Below are 7,951 nucleotides of genomic sequence, written 5' to 3'. Positions count from 1 at the left end.
GGGCGAGCAGAGGGCAAGCAGGGGCACGGGGCCGTGCCGGCCCCGCTCCGCCGCAGAGCCGCATCGCGGCTGGCAGCCGCCGGGAGAGCGGAGGCGCAGGGCTCGGGGCGGGAAGTGGCAGGGGAGGGAAACGAGCATCTCACTGCGTCTCCAAGGCTCTTCATGCAAATCCAGGCAAACAATTTCTCGGTTCCCTTTTAGCGCTCCGGGAGGGYCGATTTCATTTCAGGAGCAGTGGGGAACGATAATCATCCCGAAGCGCCTTCCGGCCTGGGAGGCGCAGATAAGGGCCGCGCAGTGGACCAGCAGCACTGATTTGACGTCGGCAGCTGATAGCTCGGCAGARGACAGAAATCGGGCGACACAAAAGGACGGCAGACTCCACTGCGGCAGTGTCACCCCTCCGAAGCCTCCTGCCAGCTCCCCCCTGCCCTGCGTGCAAGGTAAGACCAAGCCCCGGATGCCCCCCGGCTCCGTGCCGGGGCTGGGGGGGGGATTTTTGGCGTGGATGAGGGCAGGTTTGGCTGGGCAGGGGGTGAAAGGAGAGGGACCCGCGGAGGGAAACCAGGCAGCACTGCTAAAGGTCACCCCAACACACGCCRCTCTGCCCAGGGCTGCTGCCTTTCTTTGGGGAAAAAACCACACAGGCCGCCTTTTACCGTTTTTCAGAGATGTCCCTAATCAAGGAAAATTTATTCTGAGGTTTCCATGCCCGAGCCGCCCCGGTGCCTTACTCCCACCGCGCACGTCGGCCGCACGGCTCCCAGCCCGCTCCGCTCCCGCGGGAGCGCTGCGGCCCCGCGCCGCAGCCGAGCAGAGCCAGGTCCCGTAACGGGGTCACGCCGGGAGCCAAACTCCTTCGGGAAAACTAGTGCTAAACTGGAAAAAGCAGGTTGTGAATTGATACTGGGGAGACACCGCTGTGAACGCAGCCCGCGACGCCGCACGTCGAGGCTCGGCGGAGGACGATGCATTTCCCTTTGGGCTCCTTTTTCCCTGTTTTCTTCCCTTAGCTAAAAGACACGGTGCAGTGGCCAAGGCAGGTGTGAATCCCCCCCCTCCCCCGGTGCCCTCTTCAGAGCTTTAATCTCTGCTGGGCACAAAACCTTGAGAAAAAATAATCCACCTGACTCCTAGGCTCGGAGGAAACCGCGGTCCAGCCACCGGCGCGCGGCGGGTCCACGGCCCTGGGAGCCAGGACCGGCCGTGGGTTTCACCCTCACCACGTCCCTGTGTGGGAAGAAGGCGCTGATGGTTTATCCTCATGGAGCTGGGCCATGTACACCAGGGACAGCAGCTAGCTAAACTGGTAATGCTGGGGCGAGGCTGGGCAGGGCACGGCAGGAGAGAGCACAGGTTTTGTTGTTGTGAGTTGGCTGCTGCCAGCTGGAGAAATCCCATTCCTTACTCAGGTTTGTGGTTTTGAAGCATTTTTTTGACCTGAGTTGATGCACTGAAAYCCATCAAAATGAGATATTTTTCATGGGAAGGGATTTTCAGAGAGGGGGAAATAAACAGCTTTAGAAGAACCGGGATGGAGCTTCTCAGCTCGACCCGTGGTTGCTCAAGCAGCGCCCATTAACACTGGTTTGTCTCTGAAGGCAGAGGTTGGACTAGATAAGTGTCTCYAGTTCTCCTGTCATTTCTCCTGGGAAAACTCATAATATTTCATCARACTTGAAATTGCCCCAAAGCAAAATTTTTAATTTTTTGGAGTGTGGCAAATTGTTCTCATAGGAAATTCCCACTTGGCTTTAAATTCACTGCATTTTTCTGAGCTTTGATTCCTTTCTGGCACCTTTTGCTTGTTCTGACCACGGGCTCCTGAGGATGGGCGCTGGTCCTGCCTCTGCACCGCGCAGTGCTGCGGCTGCTCTCAGCCCCTTGGATGAGAGCTAGAGACACCTGGACAGCCTGAGCCCATCAGAAGCTTGGGAAAGACGAGCTCTGAGTTTGAAGCCTCCACTGAAGATACCTTCTGCCAACATCTGCAGCTCTGCTTGTAACGCCCGTCCTTGCCCCAAATTTATTTGACTGCTGCTTGCAGACCCCAGTCGGAGCAGGGAGATCCTCTGCTGCTTCTCTCTGTTATTTCCTCCTGCCAAGTGCATTTTCTCTTCCAAAGCTTGAAGGGCCATTTTGCTGATATCATTTCTCCCCGCTTAACAGCTTGGGTTTTGGTCGCGCTGCCTGGCTCGTCCTGGCGCGGCTCCGGCGGCAGATGAGCTGACGCACGGCTCSGCGCGGGAACGGCCTCGGCCGCGCTTTACCCGCGACGCTCGCTGCTGCGCCCGGCGCTGGTGAAATCCCAGCCCCTTKTCTCGCACTGCCTGAGTTCTTCCAAAGCAAGAGAGAAGTCAGACCTATTTGCCTGCAGGAAAGCAACCCAGGGCCTCTCGTCTCGTGTCCGAATGTACTGAGGTGGCAGCACACTGGGCTGGCTGCTTGCAGTTTCGGGGAGGGGGGCTTCGCCGAGGCRGGAATAGTGCCTTGTGGATATAAGCTGTGTGTTTCACCAGGGAATCTCAAATCACTTTGAAAGGAAGTCAGCAGCACTGTTTTCGTTTTACTTACATTTTATAGGTTTCTCCCAAAGGAAAGAAGCTGAAAATAAAGAAAAGCATGGAAACAGCTCGCTCTCAGCGCCCGGACACTGAGGCCCCAGTGGTGCCCAGTTCCTTGAGGAAATATTCCCCAGCCCACTGAGGCCACTTGTGGCCCCGGGGTGGGTTTTAGCGGCCCTTTGCCCCGGGGTGGCCCTGGAGGGCAGCGTGCCCTGAGCTCACCCCCCGCCGGGATATCTGCTCGCGGGAGGGAGAGGCGCGCGGCGGAGCGGCACCGCGGCCGCCGTGCGCGGGGCCGAGCGGCTCGCAGCCCGGCCCGCGGGCTTTAGGAGCTCGCGGAGCACGGGTGGACTCAGCTGTGCATGGGAATCCCTGGAATTAGCAGCAAGTCCGTGGGAGCGGACAGGACGTTTACACATGTGAAATACCCTGCTGAAACTTTTACGCTACCCAGCGAACGGTTTCTCCTTTCGCCGGAGGGCAGGACTTACCGATTCGGCTCTGCCGTGTCCGGGCGGCTGGGGGCAGGCGGGAGGAGGGCTCCTGCTGTGGGAAAGGCTTTCCACRCTGCAGCGGCCTGATCTGCTAGAAATGCCTCCTTTTTTTGTCTTACTCGGCGATGCCACACGGTGCCTGCCTGGAGCGTGCTGACGGGTAACGCTCCGTTCAGGCGCGTGCTGGGCTTTATCGCCGGCACCAGGCTGCTCCGTTTCCCTCCTGGGAAGTCCCCTTCATTCCTTAAAAATATATTTACATACGGGGGGGGGGGGGGCGAAGTGCTGCTGTATTTCTGTAGTGGTTCTATGGGAACAGTAAGGATCCTGCGGGAATAGAGGCTGCTCTGCCTGGGACCGCGGGATCCTGCGCCCCAGCTCAGCCCGACCCGGTGCGCTTGGTGCAAAGCTGAAGACGAAAAAGTCATCTGCCAAACTTCACTGCAGGGCCAAGAGCGATTCCCACTGCACGGCTGCGAAACGGCTCTGCTCTGAATCTCTCCACCTCCAGTTGGCTTGCAAATTTAATAGGACACTCAAGACAGCACAGCTAGAAACCCAAAACTGCTTTTCCTTTCATCCATATGTGCTCACAGGCTCCCTCTGATTTTTTTTTTTTTCTGCATGTTTGCTCTTTTTTCCCAACAGCTTGTGTCTTACTGAGGAAACCTGATCTCTAACGTTGTGGCTCCGTCGGACCGGCGCTCTGCTYGGCGATGCCGCGTGGTGCCTGCCTGGAGCGTGCTGACGGGTAACGCTCCGTTCAGGCGCGTGCTGGGCTTTATCGCCGGTACCGGGCTGCTCCGTTTCTTGAGAAAGGCGAGCAACCAGCATTTCCAAGCCTCCAGCTCACAAGCGACCGACGACAAAAAATTAACACAACCTATGGCAGGCTGCGGTGGGCGGCCGTGCCATCAGCGGGTGGAAGCGGATACAGAGACCGGGGAAGACCCCACAGAGCCCGGGATCTGAACAAATAGGGCAGGAGGCGGCTGCATTTCGGTATCCGGAGCAGCTACGGGCGCCGGGGGCTGGACCCAGGTCGCACGAGCCGCCGCTCGCCCCTCGCCGTCCTCGCGTAGTAAACGAGCTGCGCSGTCAGCCTGCCGTCCTGCGTTTGGGATCTCCCGGGCAGAGCCGTGCCGGTCACCTTGCCTGAGCCGGCTGAAGGTTAAACAGCTCGTCAGCCCCGGGCCTGCCGCGTCCGACCTTCCCGGGAGCCGAGGGWTCCGCCCGGGATTGGCAGGAGGCGCTGGAACGAACGGCCGCAGCCGGCCCRGGACAGAGCAGCCTTGCTCCGGCAGCGGGACGCTCGCTGAGCCGATCCGGGCAGCGTCGCCCGGCCTCGGCACCGTCCTCACTGCTGCAGGYGGGGCGCAGCCCCCGGCTCGGCACGGCTCGGCACGGCTCCTGCCGGGAGCCCCGCCGCCTCCCTCGCCTTCCCGGCAGCTCTGCGACGCTGCAGTGCGGAGCAGCCCCGCCAGACCGTCAGCACAGCGACTGCTCCCCGGACCGTGCTCCGAGTCCCAGCTCTGCCGGACGGGGAACTGGGAAGCAGCATTTCCTCTCCTGCAGCCACAGGCGCTAAATGCTGCCCTATAATCAAGTGGTTTTTCATCCCGATAAACCATGCCCTGGTAATGCTTCCCGCAGGCCCAACCCAGAACCTAGAACCCCTCCTCCCTCCACCTAGGCTGCCCCTTCGTTGCCTAATAAATGGCCTCAGATTCAATTTCCTAACCAGGCTGTGAGCCCAYCGCAGCTGCGGGGCTCTGCCCTGGGCAGGCTGCTTCCCAGGCTCGCGGGGGAAGCGGGGGACGGCTCCTCTGACGGGCTGAATCGGTTCTCCCTGCCTTCGCCACGGTACTTTGAAACCTGCAGTCTCGGCAGGGCTGCACGGGAGAGAGCTCTGAGCCGCAACTACCTGCCGGTACAGCAAGACGGCCAAGCAAACAGCTTCTGGCTTCAGCGCTTCCTTTCAGATATTCCCAGCTGGGGGCTGATGCAGGCTTCTTTGGGGATTTTTTTTCTTTTAAGGGAGTAAAGGATTTCATTTTTCTTTGAAAYGGCAAATTCCTGGTCACTTCTTCAGTCTAGCTTTTTTGCTTACATGCCAACTGAAAGCAAYACTTTTGGCATGATGAATGCTTCACCTAGGATGTGAGAAAAAGTGGTTGTTTTTTGTGGGAAAGGCCAGCGGGCGTCTCGGTTCCCAGCCCTGCTCCCCTCCGCGGGTTTCCCCAGCGTGTGATGTTTGTGCACGTTGCTCTAATCAGCTCGGCAGCAGCACAGTGCTGAGGTTCCCCGGACGCTGCTCGTGCACAATAGCACTGGCTCGATAATCCCATTACACCAGTCTGCAGGACGCCAGGACTAATTGGCGGGCGCTGGGACCTTCATCCCCAGCTGGAGTTTTATTGCTCATCATAAGTAACCGYGATGCTGAAGTCGCTCGGCTGCATGCGTTCCAGCCGCCGAATCCGGAGCTGTGTCCTCGCCGGGYGCTTTCAAGGCCCCGAAACGCCCTGTCCCCAGCCTCTGGCAGGGAAAACRCGTGGTTATTGCTGTAGCTGATACACCTTCCCCTCGTGCCGTTTGCAGCTGATGGGATTTGCTTTGCTCACATCCAGCTGGCACCTCTTGGCGCACGAAGCGCTTGCTGAAGCCTGCCGGCGCGGCAGGCGGGAGCCCCAGCGCGGTGCATCGCCCCGGCCGCCGCCAGCCCGGCACGGCAGGAGGTGCCGYGGTTAGAGTTGACGCATATCTCCCGATCTCAGCTCTCGGCTTCCCCAAACCGCCCCCTCCCCGCAGAGCACTTGACACGTGCTCCGCTTTGAAYGTGGGCAGCGGTTCAGCTCGCTCCGATGCAGTGGACACGTTTGTTTGAGCGGGGTTTTTGAGGACTAAAGCTGTTGAACAGCTATTGCTGCTCATCCTGGCTGCTTGCTGTCAGCTGTTGTGGGATGTGTCGCTTCCAGGGTGCTGGAGGGAGCCGGGGCTGAGGATGGGCTCTGATAACGCAGCTGAGGACAGAGTTTTATTTCCCTTTGAGCAATTCAGACTTCAGGTTCTCTGCTCGCAGTGTTGCACTATGCAGTGATTAAGAGTAAATGATTTTCCTCTGTGTTCATATTTCTCATCCTGATATCTGGCTAGATAACAGAGTCATGGATTAAAACGTTAACAGCCAACAAGCCAGAGGAGAAGCTTCCTCCTGCGGCGTGCAGTCCGACCAGAGGCTTCTTGCTATTAGGTGCTGCAAACGCCCAAGCTTCACAAGGGCTCAGAAAATGATTAGACARATGCTAGGAAGAAAAAGAAAATCCATCAGGAGCTGTTAATCACAAAGCCAGCCCCTGCGCCGCAGACGGGAGGAAGCTGGGAGAGTTTCCTGGGGAAGGGTCCCTGCAGGTCCGCCCTGTCCCTGCTGCCCTCTCCATGACTCCTGCTCTTGGCCAGGGTCAGAGCCGGGGACTGGGCTGAAGGCCCTTGGTCTGGCCCAGAAGAGCTCCCGAGGCTTCTGCAGGAGCTGGAATCGCACTGGAAGAGAGGTCTTCGGGCCGAGGCTGCGTCGGGGAGCCGGACAGGGGAAGGCAAAGCGTGTCACTTCGGAAAAAAAGTCGTTGGAAGGGGGAGCAGGGGAGGCTGCGAGAGGTTCGTCTTGTTTTCCGCAGCCGGGGCYGGCCCGTGGGAGCGCAAAAGCCTGGAAGTGCTCGGGATGAGGAGGGAGGAGGGATGTGCCGTCGTGCTCCCGGATCGGATGCCAGACGCTCGCTGGGGCTGGGCTTCGGCGGCAGCCGGCAAACCCTCGCTGCGTGTGTGTTGAACACAGCCTGCACGACCCGGCGTCCAAGGAGTAACAACCTGAACTACACTTCCTTCCTTCATTGACCGCTTTTTAGGCTGGATGGAAACCTGTTCTAGCCCATTTCTTGCAGCCGAAGCCGTTAATCAGAATACCGCCCTTCCCTGGTTCATCCTCTCCCGCTCCAGTTGATGCTCGCTCACTTCCCAGCCCCACCGGTGCCTTTCTGTGCGGCCGGGCGTTAGGGGCAGCCTCAACCCCCTCGTGATGCCTCTCGGCCTCTGCCCGCCCCCCCGGGCGCGTGAGCCCGCTGGGTCCCCGCGGCAAACGCGGAGTGACTCAGCCCCCTTGGGCAGCTYTGCTTCGAGCTGCTCCCCGCTGCCCGCGGCCGGGTGGGACGCGGGGCTGGCGGCCGGCCGCTCCAGCCCGGCGACGGGGACAACCCTGTCCGCGAGCCCCACGGGGTCGCGGCTTTATTCCGGCACYGAGCTGTGCGTCGGGGCAGTATTTYGTGCTTGCTGGTTGATAAACCTTTGATTTTCACTTCTGGGAATGATAGCACGGTAATGAATTATATTCGCAAGAATAACTGAATTAGTCATAAAACTGCAAATAGAAGAAAACTGTAAGTCAGTCACCCCCTTGTAATGTGCTTCCTTTGTCTGAATCACCCTCCCTGGGCAGATTATCAACTTTATTTGGCTTTTCCATCCTAAACTTTCATTAAGTGGGGTGCCTCATACAGAGCGCGAGCCATATGTTCCAGGGATTTATCTGTTTATTTTGCCTGCCTTCCCGCACTCGCCTGCCCTCCCGCGCACAGTTCTCCAAACCTGCAGGCAGCGGACGTCTGGCTGTAAAAGACACATGTCCCTAGTGTCACTTTACCTTTATTATGCCAAAAAAACAAAACAACAACAAAAAAAAAAAACAAAAACAAAAAGCAAAACGCTGCCACACTGCACAGTAATGAGCACGACTTCCTTTGTGCTGTGCAGAATTACCCAGCCGCTGCAGCAGCTTTTGACTCCTGTGTAATTAAAATGGGAACTGATGAGCACGTGCCCGCAGAGGAAGCCGCGTGCCCC

General features: G+C 58.6%; 1 long non-coding RNA gene across 1 annotated transcript; it reads left to right on the top strand.

Annotated features, from left to right (window-relative positions):
* Positions 1 to 243: 243 nt before the first annotated feature.
* On the top strand, positions 244 to 2,545 carry LOC146588495 (uncharacterized). Its single transcript, XR_014897412.1, has 2 exons — positions 244 to 443; positions 2,170 to 2,545. It is a non-coding gene; the product is annotated as an uncharacterized LOC146588495 (long non-coding RNA).
* Positions 2,546 to 7,951: the final 5,406 nt, after the last annotated feature.

The sequence above is a fragment of the Rhea americana genome, unplaced genomic scaffold (genome assembly GCF_003343005.1).
Source record: "Rhea americana isolate MKP2758 unplaced genomic scaffold, rheAme1 scaffold_51, whole genome shotgun sequence".
Classification (NCBI taxonomy): Eukaryota; Metazoa; Chordata; class Aves; order Rheiformes; family Rheidae; genus Rhea; species Rhea americana.
The sequence above is the reverse complement of the archived record's forward strand: the minus strand, read 5'-3'. Positions and strand labels throughout refer to the sequence as shown.